This window comes from Nipponia nippon, unplaced genomic scaffold (genome assembly GCF_047370975.1).
Source record: "Nipponia nippon isolate SJK-2023a ecotype South Korea unplaced genomic scaffold, ASM4737097v1 scaffold_10, whole genome shotgun sequence".
NCBI lineage: Eukaryota > Metazoa > Chordata > Aves > Pelecaniformes > Threskiornithidae > Nipponia > Nipponia nippon.
The window spans coordinates 24,262,562-24,280,404 of NW_028262291.1; the positions used below are offsets into that span (position 1 = coordinate 24,262,562).

Sequence of the window (17,843 nt, forward strand, 5' to 3'; positions counted from 1 at the left end):
TTACTGCTTTCAAAAGGGAACAAAAAAATGCTGACAAACATACTTTTGATTGCATGGATCTAGGATCAAGCTCACTAATCAATTTAGGGATTCAAGAGAGATCCTGAAAATCTCAGACTGTATAAAATGTGTCAAACATAATCTCACAGGGAGACTGTGTTTTTTGCAATGTAATCGAATCTGATGGTACATATTTTCCTGTATATGCGATTTCACTGATTATTGTTCAATTCTTTTAATACAATAAAACACTAAAATCAGGTGCATAACCATCAAAATTAGAAGCTGACTATAATACTGCCTCATTTATTAATATTCACATATTTTTGTTCTGATTTTTACAGTTCTAGTGAGAAATTTTATTTTGTAGATAATTTCTGTTGGGTCACAGAGGCTTGGAAGAAAGAAAATATATCCTCCTTTCAGGAAAATCTGGGTAAAACCACAGCACATGTGATTTTGGCACAGGGAAGTTTAAGTGACTGTTCAATAAACTCATCTCTCCATAATATCATAATATCTATTGTTTTTGGTAAAGGTGGAACTGAATGGTTTTTTCATTAAGTTGTTTACATTTGAAAGGAACCATATTCTCAGAACTTCTGTATGTTCATTGTCCAATCAGATTAACTGGACAAGTTTAGAATTGTTCTACAGTTGTTCTACAAATTTTCGTCTTCAATGTTAACAATCATAGAATCATTAAGGTTGGAAAGGACCTCTGAAATCATCGAGTCCAATCTGTTAACCTGACTGCCTGGTCCACCTCTAAACCATGTCCCTAAGCACCACAGCCACATGTTTTTTGAACACTTCCAGGGACTGTGATTGCACCACTTCCCTGGGCAGTCTGTTCCAATGCCTGAGCACTCTCTCCATGAAGAAACTTTTCCTAATATCTAATCTAAATCTCCCCTGGCACAACTTGAGGCCATTTCCTCTCATCCTGTTGAGAGGAAATGGCCTTTTCCTTCTACCTGGGAGAAGACCAACCCCCACCTTGCTACAACTTCCTTTCAGGTAGTTGTAGAGAGAGATAAGGTCTCCCCTCAGTCTCCTCTTCTTCAAACTAAACAACCCCAGCACCCTCAGCTGCTCCTCGTAAGACCTGTGCTTTAGACCCTTTACCAGCTTTGTTGCCCTGAACTGAACTGAAAAGCAACCTGCTGTCTAGAAAGACTTTCTAGAACTTCTGCTTATGGAACTGAATCCCATATTGTCAGTGTTTCCATTACAACAGAGACAACCAATTCACCAAGCTGAACATGAGCCAGCAACAGAAGGCTAATGGTATCCTGGACTGCACTGGGCAAAGCATTGCCAGGAGGTCGAGGGTGATGATCCTTCCCCTCTACTCAGCACTGGTGAGGCCACACATGGACTACTGTGTCCAGTTCTGGGCTCCACAGTACAAGGGAGACATGGGCACACTGGAGAGAGTCCAACAAAGGGCCATGAAGATGATGGACTGGACCATCTCTCCTATGGGGAAAGGCTGAGAAAACTGGGACTGTTGAGCCTGGAGATGAGAAGGCTCAGGGGGAATCTTAAGGTCTACAAATACATGTAGGGAGGGTGCGAAGAGGATGGAGGCAGGCGCTTCTCAGTGGTGCCCTGTAACAGGACCAGAGGCAATGGGCATAAACTGAAACACAGGAATTTCCCTCTGAATATCATGAAACACTTTTTTACTGTGAGAGTGACCAAGCACTGGCACAGGTTGCCCAGGGAGGCTGTGGAGTCTCCCCCCCGGGAGATATTCTGAAGCCATCTGGACACAGTCCTGGGCAATTGTCTCTAGGTGACCCTGCTTGAGCAGTGGGGTTGGACCAGATGACCTTCAGAAGTCCCTTCCACCCTCAGCCATTCTATGATTCTGTAATTTAATAGCTCATAAAAGTATTTACATAGAAGGAAAGTAAGAAGCCTTACACTGATTTGGTAAAGATATTTTTTCTAATCTGTTATCAGATTCTCATATTCACCTGTGTGCCTAGGAGAATTATGTGCCTAGCATTCAACTCAGAACTCGCAGAGGAGAGTTTTTTCTAAAACAAATGCTGTTTTGAGGAAAAAAAAAATATGGAAAAGACAAACCACTAACAAAAAAAGTTAAACTTGTCCTAACTGCACTCTTGGGACAGTTGTGTTACAATTCTGACTAGGGCCTCTCTATACATATGCACAGCTAGTGTTAGAACATTTATGAAATTATGTTCCTATCAAGAGCTTACTCTTTAGGGTTGGTAATCACTTTTAAATTTATTGCAGCATGACTTTAGGGTACCTAACATTTAATAGAGTTAGAGTGTTAAACCTTAAGAGTATACACATATTCACAAAAGTAACTACATATTAAAAAAAGCAAAAGCTTTCTTTGTACCCAGCAGAAGAATTCTGGTTCCACCTATGTCAATGACAAAATTTCTGCTGACTTAAATAAGAGTACAATTTTACAGAGCATCTTTTTTCTTGTGATTTTAAATTTTAACTTCCTTTCCTAACTCTGTGAGCTCAGCATCTTGAAGATCAACATTAATCTTCACTCTAACTTTTTTGCTACAGTTATTCCCAAAATAATGAAGGACAAGCTTTTTCAGTTTCTGAGTCACAAACAGCTCCTCACAACATGCACATACACAAATGCATTTGTTCAAAAACACTGTTAACTCACATTTGTTTGGTTAGAAATAGACTGTAGATATGTTCCCTGCAATACAGGGCATATTTAATCTCTGCTGTAACAGTAGCCATGTAGCCATTCAGTACTATTTTTTCACATCCTATTCCAATTTTTTTTTTAAACTAATTAGCCCAGATTAGGAAGAAGTGCATGTCAAAACCCCTATTCTATGACAAAATCAAATTGCAAAGTGTGATTTTCATGGGTAGTAACCTAGCAAAGACCAAAAGCAATACTATTATTATCATTAATTATTAATAATATATTAATAATTAATATTAATATATTAATATTAGCAACAATAATTAATAATAATAAAGAAGATTTTGTATTTTTTCTGTTCCAATTTCTAGTTCTTGGCAATGGTCATGTTTTTCAACTTCCTATAAAATGTGAACATTTTTGACTGAAATTAGCTACTGTATTCAACATTAAAAAATCTGACTTACAAAATGGCTTCGAACAAAACTTCAAGTGTTTTCACTCTAAAACAGTCCTGAGAAAAACGGCCCAAATCCTGCCATTTTCCTATGGCACTAATTTCAGGCCTAGAATTCGAATCTAGACAAATTCTCTCCTTTCCAGGACTGAGTGCCACTGACATTAAATTGTTGTAAATTCACTCTATAGGGAGGAATAACTCCTTTGATTTCAATGGAGTGTCTCCAGATTAATGCAGGTGTAGATGAGAATAGAGCACGGTCCTTCATTTTATATTCATGCCCCATCTAATATGTATTTGGTTTTGTAAATCATAGAATCATTTAGGTTGGAAAATGTCAGCAGAGTGAAAAGTAAGGACTGTTTCTTTTAAATTGCATTTTTAAGAATGTAAAATTTAAGAATATAGACAACTAGACTTGGACATGAATGATGCATCACTTTGGAAATAATATCTTTACACTGTCACGGCATTTTTTTTTTCTTCAGTGAATTTTAAATAGCAAGAGTATGATACTCTGACATAGAGATGAATGTATCAGACATCTTAATTTCTTCTCCTGTGGAGTTATTGTGACTGGAAAATACAATTTGCATTTATTGAGCATAAAATCTTAACTACATATGCTTCAAAACATTACTGAGAAACAACCGAGCAGACATATTGTTCTACCTTGTCTTCATGTTTAGCATACCTTTAAAGTGAAATTCTGGTATGGGGCAAAGACCTTCAGTTTAACCTCTGAGCCAAGGAAAGAGTAACATAACAGATTTCTAAATTTTCATAGCAAAAAGGATAATGGCTTTCTTTAGCCATGCAAGATCTCAAAGAAAGTCATAGCTTTCAATAAATTGGGGAGGAAAATAAATGTGTGCAAAGCAATCATTGACAGAGATAATTGCCAAAATGGAGAAAAAAAAAAAAAGTTCATGAAAAATAGCATTAGTCAAGGCAATAACTTTCATTTTCAAGATCTATTTTCAGGTACTTATAATTTTCTAAATAAATTACTTCAACTAAATATCTTCAGCATCTTCTGTACCCAAAATCTAGACATCATTTTTACATATCAGACAAATTTCCATTCAGCCCCTATTGGTCAATATGAAGAAAACTCATGTACTTTTTATAGTGAATTTTATCAGCTCTTTTTGTTTTGTTTTGTTTTGTTTTGTTTTTCTCATAAATCACTAATGGCTTATCATTGGCCACTGGAAAACAACAGATTTTTTTTTTTTTTTTTTAGATTTATCCAAATTCAAATGGATTGAAATACTATAATGCACAGAATAGACATAAGAACCTATTTTCTTACCGTCAGTGCTTGCAGGACTGTGGCCAGTGGTGAGGACATCAAAAGCATTATAGCCAGGACCCACTGGGATTTATTTCAAGTCTTTGCATGATCTCAAGATAGATTATTTGATTTCTCTGCATGCCTGTCACCCTACCTGTAAAATGGATATAATACTGAATGTGTTAAACAGGATGGACTCACCATTAATTGGACTAGGGAGAGTAAAGTTTCACAGCTGTGTTAGTGCACCATGTGACACCATAACCACCATATGATGTGGACTACACAAGGCAAGGCAAATAGGGAAAACATAAGGTAGCAGAAAGGGTAAAACTCCATCCCTCTAAATAATTATCATACTTTTTTGTACCCTAGCAGTCAATACCTGATATTAAATAATTTAAGATCTCTGAATGTGTTGTGATATAAATGTACTTTGACAGACCTTGACTCAAACTAGATGGATGAAAAAGTCAGGGAACAACTTAGGACCTAGCAATGAATGAAGGCAGGAGGCACCGTATTTATACTCACAAGTGCTCTGAAATATGGTATAAGTTAGTTAAAAGACCAGTCTTCACCTTGAGTTCTCTGGATTTTCTCACCCATTGTTCAGCTCTCCCTTCTATCTCCACATTCCCATTAAAATTGTATATCGTTTAAAGAGCATATGAAATGTGAGATGTCTAATCATCTTTCAGTATCATCTTAAAGAGGTAGATGAAAAACTTTAAGACTATAATGAGCCTCTTGAAATTCTTTTGGAATTTACTTGGCTACTGCTACTCCAGAACAGACCAATAGTCTGTCTAGTCCACTATGGTGTCACTTCTAAAGAGAATACAGGATTACTCCATAATAGGTAGTTCCACAACTTTCATTTCATAAAGCAGTATAAGTGGAAGAATAACCCAGATCCATTTGCATTGGATTTTCACTTAAGCCCTGGAAACGTTACAAGGGGAAAATGTAACCCTGTCTTTTGGAGATAATAGGAGGAAACAGGTTTAATACAAATAAACATCTTTGTCCCCATTAGGATAGGATCCTTTGAGAAGTTCTAAAAGGAACTTGTGGTTGAGAACATTTCTCATTCTTTATTGACAGCATGTTAGAAATCCTGATAAGAAGTTAAGAAATCCTGCCAGTCACAACTGGTGAAAATGATGGCAAGAATAATGATTATTTAGAGTGTATATTTATTTGGGTTTTTTTAATCAATGATACTTTAGACTCAGTTTTCCTCACATCTCTCCAAAATTCATTCCCAGTGGGTATGGTACAGTTTTAAATCAAAACTCACCTTACTGAATCAGATCTGATCTTCAAGATCTAAGGAAGAGTTTCTTGTTAAGGGGACTTTTTCCGGTGATGAAGAGGATACAAAACCTGCAAGGAACAAAACATTGTTTTAAGCAGCTGCACATCATGACTATAGGATTGTTTGGGAGCAGGAAAAAAAAAAAACCAACAAAAAACCCAAGAGGTGATACACAGGAGTCTGGATTTGGTCAACACTTGTACTAATTGCTTTTTTGGAGTTTTCAGACCTTCTATTTTCTCTCCTTGCACTTTTCCACTAGCTTAGATTGAAACTGCATTTCCTTACAACTGTATTTGCTTTACACTCCTTTGTGCATGTAGGTGGAAATTGTCATCTTCAACATACTAATAAAAATACCTATCATTTAAGAGATAAGAAGTAGTATTAGCATCAAAGTTTACAGTACTGATAGTATTTGGACAATAAGTAGGAGTAATATTAAGAAAACTTGAATACTAAGCTGAAGTTTTCAAATTTTCTAAAAATTGCTCACAAATACATTTGGTGAAAATCAGGAGGTCAAGGGGTATGGACTTTCATTTAAAATGTTTCAAGTAGGCCTTATTTTCAAAAGCTGGCACACCAATGTTTGTTAAATCCAGCCCCATTTAAAATGCGTTCTCCAAAGATGAGCCAACTAAAATGAATCATCAGTTTTGGAAAACACATTTAATAACTCCATATATGAAGGCATAGATACAGAAGCAGGAATTAACCATCTGTGGTCCTAAAGTACATACAGTACATTTTACTAGAATTCCTTTTCTGGAAGAGAAATTTAAAAGAGAAGAGATATTTAGTTTCAAAGTACAAATTTAATGCAATCTCTCCCAAGAGTAGGGTTACAAAGCTGTTTCAACTTCATATTAAAAACTTTCCCCTGAAATATGATATAGTTTTAAAACAAAAATACTGATAATATCTAACTACTCCTATTTTGATAATTTATTGGGTTTGTTTTGTTTGTTTGTTTGTTTTTTTAATTACTGCCCCTCCCCTCTGTTTTCTTAGGAAAATAAAACCAAAGAAAATATCAATATATCAATTGATATTTATTGATATAAAAAATCAACAAATAAATGGTTCCAAAGTGATTATTTTTACACAAGTATTTTCCCTTAGCATTCTCTTAAGAATTCAAATAATCATTAAAATTGCAGAATTACATTGAAATAGCTGTTTCTTTTCCTGCGTGATTACCACAGATATAAGGATCAAGAATTGGTTTGTTTCTGCCTTTTATACAGATACATATATGTATCTTTGTACATACATGTTTATCATGAGATATGGTAATGCTTAAATGTTGTCACTGGCACTTTTTTATGGTGAAAAACACTGTAAGAATTTTCATAAAAGATCTTTTTAAACATCTGTGACTCAAAATGTAGAGAAAATTTCTCATATTTATTCTAAAATACTGTAGCTTGTAGTTATCACAAACTATATGCTTGTTGAATCTACAGAAGAATACACTGGAATGAGAGGTAGATGCAGACTGGTCCTTGAACTCAACAATCTAGGATTTTCTGCTTGTTTGTAGGCAGAGTGGCATTGGCATTGTTCCCATTAAATTAATGTGTTTAAGATAAGAAGTTCTTATTGTTCACATAAGAACTTGAGCTTGCTGAAATTCTTCAATATAAACTTTTCTGAACATCAAAACATCACTAAACCTGACTTTATTCTACAAACAAAGCCTCTGTGATAGATTTTAAAAGGTATTCAGGTGCTTAAACATGTGGATTGGAACATTCTGTGATTTACAGATTTTGTCTAAGTGTATTAATCACCTAACTCCCATATGTCTCCATCTTTAAAAGCCTTTCAACCAAGAACACTGTTTGGTTACTAATATGACATAAAATAACACATGCTAAATGTTTAAGGTCCATGTGCAACCTTGCAGGGGTAAGGAGTATTTCTTACAGGTAGTCAGCACGATTCATGTCAGCTTAATCATACCAAGATACCGGTGGCTATCCCGTTTTTCAATAGACAATTTCTATTTCTTACTTCCTTTGAACAGAAGAAAATCAGCAGCTTGTCACTATGGTATTAGGTGGGAGGCAGTGTATGGCAGGATTATGAGTCAGTCTTTAAGCCTGCTGGTCAGTAAAAAAAACCAAATGCCAAAACAAACAAAAACTTGTCATAACAACTGGGGTGATTCTATGCAGAGAGAAAATGCATTAGACAATATACACATAGATTCAAATTTATTTCCAGAATATGCCAATATTAAGACAGAGAAAACTTGCTGCAGAAAACTTCAAACACCTGCATCTTATACATTTCTTCTTTAGAAAACTAATTGATGTTTACTCTGGGCTAGTTCTGTATTATACCCATGCCCACCTTTGATTCTGTAAGGTATTTAAGTGGGATATTTATAGGGCAACGATGCTGATGAAGACCTTGTATGCTAAGCTCTAGAATGGCAAGGATTTCTGCTTTGGTTAAATGAGAGCAAGTATATAAATACATCTCAGCCTTTTGACACAAAACTCTGTGGGAGTAGAGGAGTTTGTTAGGCAAGGTGCTAGAAGTGAGCGGGAAGCTCTAACTACTTGCAGCTATGACACATTATTATTCATTGCGTGGTTTGTCACTCAGACTGTCATAATGCACAGCAGAGAGCATGCACATTATCAGTGCTGAGCAACACTGAGAAGGATTGCAGAGGCACAGGTCATTTTGGGGAAATACCTCTGTCACAATCCAGGCACAGGTTTGCTGCTCTTTGTGGAACGGATCTGGCAGCACAAGCTAGGGGATCATCAACTGGTTACTAACAACCAACAAAATTCATTCATTACAAATCAAGCAATATTTGTAAAGGCTTCCTGAGAAGGATTCAGAATGCTGTATGTAAAGTACTCACTAAATATTATTCAACCACATCTATTAGTCTTGGAGAAAGTGATTGGAACAAAGAACAGGTCAAATGCACAAACAGTTGCATGGTTATGGGTGTCAGCACAACACTTTGCACTGAGGAAGAAGGTTAATAAGAGAAGATAGAATCTGCAGGGTCAGAGAAGGCATAAATATAAAAATTTTAAAACACCCAGGAAGAACATAAAGAAATAAGGCAGCAAAGTAAGGAGATCAGTTAGAGGCGTCAGGTTTAAACACATACACAAAACAGAAGAGGAGTCAATTAGACGAAGAAGGCAGTCTGAATTTCTTGAATAAGAAAATCTCAAGTTATGGCTATAAATAATTAAAACCAGGTTTTAAATCTTTGAAAATTAGCTTATATGAAAAAACCCATATATGCGTTATTTCCACTAACATTTGCTTCCTCAAGTATTTGCAGAAAATGAAATCACAATGAGCAAATTCATTTTCCACCCCCCCCCCCCCCATCTTTAAAATGATTGCAATGTTGAGATAACTTCTTCAATTTTTCTGCAATTTTTCTCTGTCTTCTTTCCCCATATACAACAGCATTCTCTGTTTCGGGTTTTTCGTTTGTGTTTTTTTTTATGATTTTATTTTTTTTAAATAAACTTCTGACAGGGAGCTAAGAATAAAAAAGCTCAAAGTCAGGCTTTAGCAGAAGTTCAGAGAAATAATTCTTAAACATAATTATCAGGTCAGGAAACATTATTATAGTGCCATTGCAACAAGCGCCGTGTGAGACCTTCTAGCAGCTGGTATCAGCACTTCCAAACCTTATCTAAACTTCACTCATGCTAATATGCTTCTTTTAGAATATAGTGGATAACAGGATACAAACCACACTGTAACATTCCTTGTTAGAGCAATAGTTTGAGCAATAACAATTGAAATGTATATCATTTCCTGGCAAACTACTAACAGATGAGCTAATGATCATGCCCCGCTATGAATAATATCAGTTTGTTAGTAATATTATAATTATTATAATATAAAAAACCCTGTAAGCTTATTACATTTAAATTAACAAAAAAAAAAAATCAAGATGCATTCATGCAAGTCTTTCCATCACAGTGTGTCTACAATCATCACATAGGAACCATTTTACAGACCACCAAAATGTACCCACCTCATAACTTCTGGTAAATGATTCACAGTAGTACCACACAGAATTTTCACGCCAAGAACAAGATTTGGCATTCCTGTTCAATTTATTTTAAAATTTTAGTAGGCAAAATACAATCATGTAAGTAGAATTCTACTACTGCACTGTCCTTTTTTTATTGTTATACAAAAGACAGTGATATCAAAGGACCTGAACTAAACTTTCTAATTTGATCAGGAATTTAATGGTCTATGTTCCTCATAGTGTGACCTTTTCTTACCTCACTGAATACTTTGAGAACAGTAAGCTAGCAATTTAGGACAATGTGGCTGCTGGCAAAGGTGGTATGGGAAGGTCGGGATGAATATCAAACTGAAAACTAGAAAGCATTTATATATTCATATCTTCATTAACAAATCCATTTCTTCCAACAAGCCCTCTACCATCTATAATTAATTTTTCATAACATTCAGAATTGTTATCCAATGACTTCTAGCAAAATTTGGTATTTAAAAAACCCCATCTTTACACTTTTTATGGAACAAACAAGCAAGATAAAGACAAATAAAGGAGAGAGAAAATATACTATTTGTATGTGATGCTCTGCCTACAGTATTCTGGTTTTGAGGGTTTTTTTTCATTAATGTTTACACGGGACAAATTAAATCACAGAGTCAAAATTTTGGTTGCAATGTAACTCCACAGGTCATCCAGTCCAGTCTCCTGCTCAAAACAGGTCTAATTAGAGCATGTAGCTCAGGAAACGTCCAGTGGAGGCTTGAACATCTACAAGAGCCCACAATCTCTCTGGCCAATCTGTTCTGGTATTTAACCACCCCCACAGTATTCTGTATTTTTTTCCCCTATTATTAATGCGAAGGCTGGGAGCTAACGGTGAGAGAGGAGTGGCTTAGGAACGCCGTCTTTGCTGTCCTTGGTGCTGAATTCGTCGTCGCGAAGATGGCATACAATGTCTATTGAGTGGGAACCTACTACAGGATGTCAGTGGAAAAACCAGCATCAGCTGTTCTAATCTATGCACTAGAAATGTTTCATGAGGAACGAAATATTATACTTTTAAATGTAGAATGAAAATACTGCAAAGGTAACTCTAAAAACAGAAAAGGAGGGATCAAGGAATTAAGAATGAACAGAGAACAGCTGTATCTCCAGTATCCCAGCAACATTAGCTAAGAGAAGTGATGATCATTACGCAAAATTATCAACTGGGCATTGTGGGACATCTAGTTACTTTCTGTGAGTTTTATTGATATTCTGTTGTTCTTTGTGATCCTTTGGTGTCCAGAACATATTCAATATTGAAAATTAAGTTAGAAGGAATAAAATTATCGAACATAGAAAAGTTCATCTCAAATTCCAGTTTTTAAAATACACATAAAGTATGACTCCTACAGTGTAACTATTATTTAAATCTGCCAGAAGCATCTGCATTTTCTATTTCAAACTACATTGGATCATTCCAGATGAAACTGGCTTAATCTGGCCTACATAAATTCACATTGCTATTAGATATGATACATGTTTCTGAATTATTAGAATTCAGGCTAAAAAGAAGTTTCATGAAAGACAAAGATGCAGCAACTTCTTTTTTTAATCAATAAAAATATGTAAATTTTTTTCTAATATACTGATATGTAAGCTAGAATAAGTTTCTTTTTCTTGAGAAAGCAAAAGATTTAATCCAAATAAAATGATAGAAACTATAAGATTTAGTCATAGGTAATTTTAGAATATGAATATACTAAGAAATAGATTTACTGAGGTTATCAAAATATTCTGCTTTCAAATGATACTTGAAAAAATGGAAAAAGTGTAAGATAGTCTGTGGCCAAGCATGGTGCATGTCTATTGAAATGAGAGGCCAAATGTGTCCTAAAGATTAATTCTCAGATATTTCTAGCTATTACTGACCAGTTCCTACTTCACTTGCTCAAGCAAGTATACACAATTACTTCATCAGATTACCTTCATTAGAAAAGCTGAATTATTTGTTCACCTATATAAAATGACTGTCAGCTATACTTCCACCTACTTGTTTTATACATACATACATATATTTGTATACACACACACTTACGTTGTCTGCTCCTTTGTCTGCAGAATAAGAATAATCTTCTGTGCAAATATGGCTTTAAATATTAACCTAGAGAAAACAACTTGGAGATACTGATAAAATTTAACAGGTTTCATATAAGGAAAGAGAAAATGAAATTATCAGAAAACATGAAAACTCTATTAGGGATCAGCATATAAATTGAGGTATTTCCTGACAACTGTCATTCTTGTGCCAAAGTTCAGGCAAGAAATAGAGATGTCTCACTCTGCCAAAGTCTTTCTATGCTGCCTGCCAGCACTATCATAACATTAAGGAAACTGAAACAGAACAAACTGATTAGAAAACTAGAACAAAAGGATACCCAATTGTTTCATTTCTTATTACCTGTTTACAAGAACAACTGTTTATTGTAAAGACCTCCAAAAGGATCTTTCATTTAATGTTGTTTCATATAGGAAATCTATCTGTACAGGATTCAATAAAGGTGACACTAACGGAAAATGCAGCAGAATATACTTTGGGCATGTATGCTTTTTTTTCCATGTATGTAAGACATGACCACAGACCCACGGAAGACTAGCTGTGAGATTGCAGAGCAGTGTTTTGACTTATGCCTACTGGACTGTACATGATTTATACTAAATGGCTTATTTAAAGTATTAGGATGTGTTGTCTTCAGCTCTCAACAGTTAATAAAAACCCTTAATAGAATCACAGTTTTCACGAGGTCTTAAAAAAGCAAGACTGATTACTAATTATTCCCAACAAAAAAAAAATAATTCATAACTCTAAAAGACAGTCCTGTACCTCCTCCAGAACATAGCTGGTAGGAGAAAATAGGCAAGACTAACTTGCATGCATATCATTATAAACTGACCTCTGTTAATCGTTCTTGGCACCTGCATGAGTTAAAGCAAAAAATCAGCTTAATTCACAGCAACAGAAGAAAACTGGGGGGGCGGGGAGGGGGTTGGGGAGAAAACTTTCAAGCTTTAAGAATATGTAACCACAAACTTCTACAAACTGCACAGTAACCTTGATTGTAATTCAATTACCAAAATGTTCAAATCACCTAAGAGAAATAAATGAACTTCCACATCCTCCATTCTAGGTAAACTCAGCAAATACATGAGGCAATTCTTGATTTTTCTTTATGCCCTCAGTAACCATTCTAATGACACTAGAATCTGTTGCTATGTAATGGCACTTTGCAGGAGAAAAAAGGTTGTACACAGACTTTTCCAAACATTTGTATTTGTATGACCTCAAATTGGAAAGTACACATTTTATGCATGCATTTCCTACATTTTCGAGCCTTATCTTAAATTCTGATACATGCAAAACAATTTATCCTTGAATAATTCTCAAATTACTAGAAAAGTACAAGACAAAATGAAGAAATACTAATGCCACGTGAATTTGCCACAAATTCAGAGACTGAAAACAAAACCATTTTATCAACGACACTGTTAAGAGCTATACAATTACTCTGCAACAAGGTCTTAGAGCCACATTGTATTAGAGGAAAATAAACTTCAGTCATTCTCTTTGTTAGTATCGAATCAAACCTTTTGAAGCCTACAGGTCCATGCTTAGTAGCCTTGCACACAGACTAGCCTGTCTACCAGATATGAGAATCCGCAATCTTTACCACATTAATATAAATGAAAGCTGCCCTGTAAAACTTTATGAGCTGAACTGTTGCCATCCCTGGGATGTATATACTTCCCCTGAAACATGTAGGTGAAGTCCTAACTGCTTCTTTACAGCTGTAAAACCAGCACAATTTTACTTGTGGAATCAATCCCAGGAAATCTGTGCTCTGCATGATACCAAAAAACTCTAGTCTACGTCAGATTCTCTTGCAATTTACTATAAGGGAAAGTCTGAAATGTCAATATAGGAAGCATGGCCTATAACAGTCATAAAGCTGTGGTAGCTATCTTAGTAACAAGATGGCTAGGCAGGGAAAAATATTTCCTTCCTTCCTAGGTTCCCCAGAATTTCCCAATGGGAAACTCAAATGTTTCACACACGTGAAAGTTACATGAATTTGCATAACATGAGCTCAAGGGGCTGTAAAAAGGAGCAGAGATAAACCTTCTGTGATCACACTTGCCTCTCCTGCTTTTACTCACATACAAAAGAAGTGTCAACATCCAGCTGTTCTAAATCATGCTTGGTGCCTTCATTGTCTTGGAAAGAACACTTAATTGCTTCATTTAGCCCTTCACTTAATTCAGTATATTACTCTGTACTTCAGCTGCCACTCAAATGAAAAAGATGTGGTGCTGGGGGGAAAACACATTTAAGAATATCTCATAAACGTGCAATTGTTTCCCTCTGTGCAAAACAATAACTTCCCTTTGAATTTAGAAATAGCCACCTTGCCACTAGAATTGGAGAAAAATCTCTGATTTGCACACATCTACTTGTTGGACTGGCCATGTTCTAATGATCTGCATGAAGTAAGTCCCAGGGGAAAAATCAATTCATTTCCCTTGGCAAAAATTTCAGAATATTTAGCTCAGAGTGATTTTGTGACATTCTTGCACTTCGTTCTCATGGACTGGCTCCCACATGACCATAAACAGTTTATTTGCCTCTTGAAAGTGATCGTCATTAGTTTAAGCCAACAGTTTAATTAATTTATCTTATTATAGCTACTGTTTAAGGAAAACAAGTCATTCTTGCAATCTATGGGAAAATCACTGCTGTTTTATATTGTTAGAGTCTGAAGAGAGGCTGTAAAAAGCAAAAATACATTATCATTATTTTCAAGTGAGAGAGGTAGCACAAACCAGTCTGTACACAATTTCAAAACTAAGAAAAGGTTTGTACTTTGAATACCAATACAAAAAGAAACACTAAAATTTAGAAATAAAGTAAGTTTATGAGGTTTGAGTGTAAAAATAGACTTTACCTTGGGTCTAGAACCCACCTATCCCATTTTGTATTTAGAAAATTAGGCCCTTTAGCAGGTAATTTTTTTCAGTATTCTACCTCTCTCACAAGGTAAACTGTCATCCTTATTGATAGGCACTCTAATTTATTCAGAAAGAATTCAGTAATAGTTATTCCACTGTCTTACAGTCCAATACTTCAGTGTCTTTATTAGAAAGTCATTCCCAATACTAAACATAGAAAAATTTGCTACAGTGTAAACCCACTACATACCCTGCCCACAGTCAGCATGGATTACTCTTGTTTCCAACAACTTTTCATGTGCTGAAAACTTTTATTGCTCCCCCATTTCCATCCCTCATTCTTTGTTTCTTTTCAATGTCAGTTGTTTCAGTTCTTTCTGAAATGCCAGTTTTCTACACCTTCTTTCTCCTCATTGCCATCATATCTAATAGGTCACTGAATTTAAAATTCCATTAAAAAACTCATAAATCCTGAACAAAATATAACATATATTTCAGATCAAACAAAATGTGCATTTTGGTCTGAAATTATTTTTTCAAGTTTGGTTTTGGTAGGAAGAGAAGAGAGAAAAATTTATTTTAATTTGACCACAGTATACTTTTCCTTTTTGATTTTGTAGTTAAAGGGATAAGTTGGAAGATAATAATTTTTGTATCTCTGCATTAAAAATGCATGCACTCATGTTTTGTGTCTTTCAAAATGAGGAAACTTTGCACAAACTCAAAGGTGAAAATGTAAACCCTTTCAATAACCTCAATATCTTAATTATTAACAGATACACAATCTGCACTTATAAAATAAGTTATTCATAAAAAATTGGTTTGCTAAGATTGCCATGTACACATTTAAAAACTACTTTTGAAAATGTCAATCAGTTTATAAATGTTTTGTCCACATCCTCAAGTACTTCATGGTTATTTCCTACATCATATTCTGCAATGCTTTGCCACATTCAGCGTTAAGTAACTGTCAAATTATTCCAGCAGCACAGCTATTAGTTTGTTATTCAGATGGTTCTGTCTGTACTTAACATTATGATTTTCCACCTAACTTTTCTTTGTTTGGTTTCCATTCCTTTTTCTCATTTGAAGCAACTGTATTAAACACAGTACTGGGTCTTACAAGGACGAAAGACCACATACCACCCCTTTAATCACACTTGCTTAAATTCATATCCTTGCTTGTATTAATCTTCTGAACAATGTATTCCAGATGTCTTAGTATTTGTAATTTGGATCAGCAATTTAGGAAGGAGAGAAACAAACATAATATATATTATAGCAAAAAGTGAAGATGGGAGAGAAAAATGCCACTGTAATGACTCAGACTGATGATTTTCAACTCTTCATGCTGTGTTTGAAAAGTGACAATGTTGATGCATGACAAGGTACAAATAACCATTACTTGCAACGATGTCTTTGTCATTCCCATAAAAATGCCTGTGTGGGTTTTATTAGGAGAAAAAAAAAAAAAAACCTGTTTGAAAATCTCTTAAAGTATATTGCTGGGTTTAATAAAAGCATTAGTGCTGTGTATCATCCTACACTGCAAGCTTTTTCAGCACTTACAATACATGAATCTTTTAATCCTAAATAGAATGAGGAGCACATACTTTCTAAAACTGAATTTTAATAACTAAAATGTCTGTGGAGAGAAAGTGGAAAATACAAATGGCCTTAACGCAACTAATTACATCATCATTGATCACAAAATATCTAGAAAACATGAACATACTGTTTAGGTCATACTATCTGAATGGGCATATATAGAAAAATGATATATCACATTCAATTGGCATCACATTTATGTTATGATGGTAGCAGTTGAGGAAGCTGCTTCTCTACCTGTACAGGACTGAAATCTAAACTGTTTTCTGTTTTCTGTTTCCATAGAATCATAGAATCATTTAGGTTGGAAAAGACCTTTAAGATCATCAAGTACAATCGTTAACCTAGCACTGCCAAGGCCACCAATAAACCATGTCCCTAAGCACTACATCTGCCTGTCTTTTAAATACCTCCAGGGATGGGGACTCAACCGCTTCCCTGGGCAGCCTGTTCCAATGCCTGACTACCCTTTCAGCAAAGAAATTTTTCCTAGTATCCAAACTAAACCTCCCCTGGAACAACTTGAGGCCATTTCCTCTTGTGCTATCACTTGTTACTTGGCAGAAGAGACCGACACCCACCTCACTACAACCTCCTTTTAGCTAGTTGTAGAGAGCAATAAGGTCTCCCCTCAGCCTCCTTTCCTCTAGGCTAAACAACCCCAGTTCCCTCAGCCGCTCCTCATAAGACTTGTGCTCTAGACACTTCACCAGCTTTGTTGCCCTTCTCTGGCCATGCTCCAGCACCTCAGTGTCTTTCTTGTAGTGAGGGGCCCAAAACTGAACACAGTATTGGAGGAGCAGCCTCACCAGCCTCACCTGTACTTGGCACTTCCCTAGTCCTGCTGGCCACACTATTTCTGATACAAGCCAGGATGCCATTGGCCTTCTTGGCCACCTGGACACACTGCTGGCTCATATTCAGTCAGCTGTTGACCAACAGCCCAAGGTCCTTTTCAGTCAGGCAGCTTTCCAGCCACTCCTCCCCTAGCCTGTAGCGTTGCATGGGCTTGTTGTGACCCAAGTGCAGGACCCAGCACTGAGCCTTGTTGAACCTCATACAGTTGGCCTCGGCCCATCAATCCAGCCTGTCCAGATCCCTCTGTAGGGCCTTCCTACCCTTCAGCAGATCAACACTCCCGGCCAACGTGGTGTCATCTGCAAACTTACTGAGGGTGCACTCAATCCCCTCATCCAGATCATTAACGAAGATACTAAACAGGACCGTCCCCAATACTGAGCCCTGGGGAACACCACTCGTGACCGGCCGCCCACTGGATTTGATTCCATTCACCACCACTCTCAGGGCCTGGCTGTCCAGCCAGTTTTTTACGCAGCACAGAGTATGCCCGTCCAAGCCATGAGCAACCAGTTTCTCAAGGAGAATGCTGTGGGAAATGGTGTCAAAGGCTTTAGTAAAGTCCAAGTAGACAACATGCACAGTCTTTCCATCATCCACTAAGTGGGTCACCTTGTC

General features: G+C 36.1%; 1 protein-coding gene across 12 annotated transcripts in view; it reads right to left on the reverse strand.

Annotated features, from left to right (window-relative positions):
• Positions 1–17,843, reverse strand: part of LRRC4C (leucine rich repeat containing 4C) — a 582,163-nt gene that overhangs the window by 112,568 nt on the left and 451,752 nt on the right. For 8 of the 12 annotated variants that reach the window (XR_015701892.1, XM_087745987.1, XM_087745984.1 and 5 more), the window contains 2 exons: positions 5,726–5,811; positions 4,441–4,576 (listed from right to left, as the gene is read on the reverse strand). The gene's annotated coding sequence lies outside the window, so the exon portion shown is untranslated. The remainder of the gene's footprint in view (positions 1–4,440; positions 4,577–5,725; positions 5,812–17,843) is intronic. The other 4 variants (XM_087745991.1, XM_087745986.1, XM_087745992.1 and 1 more) reach the window with 1 other exon arrangement.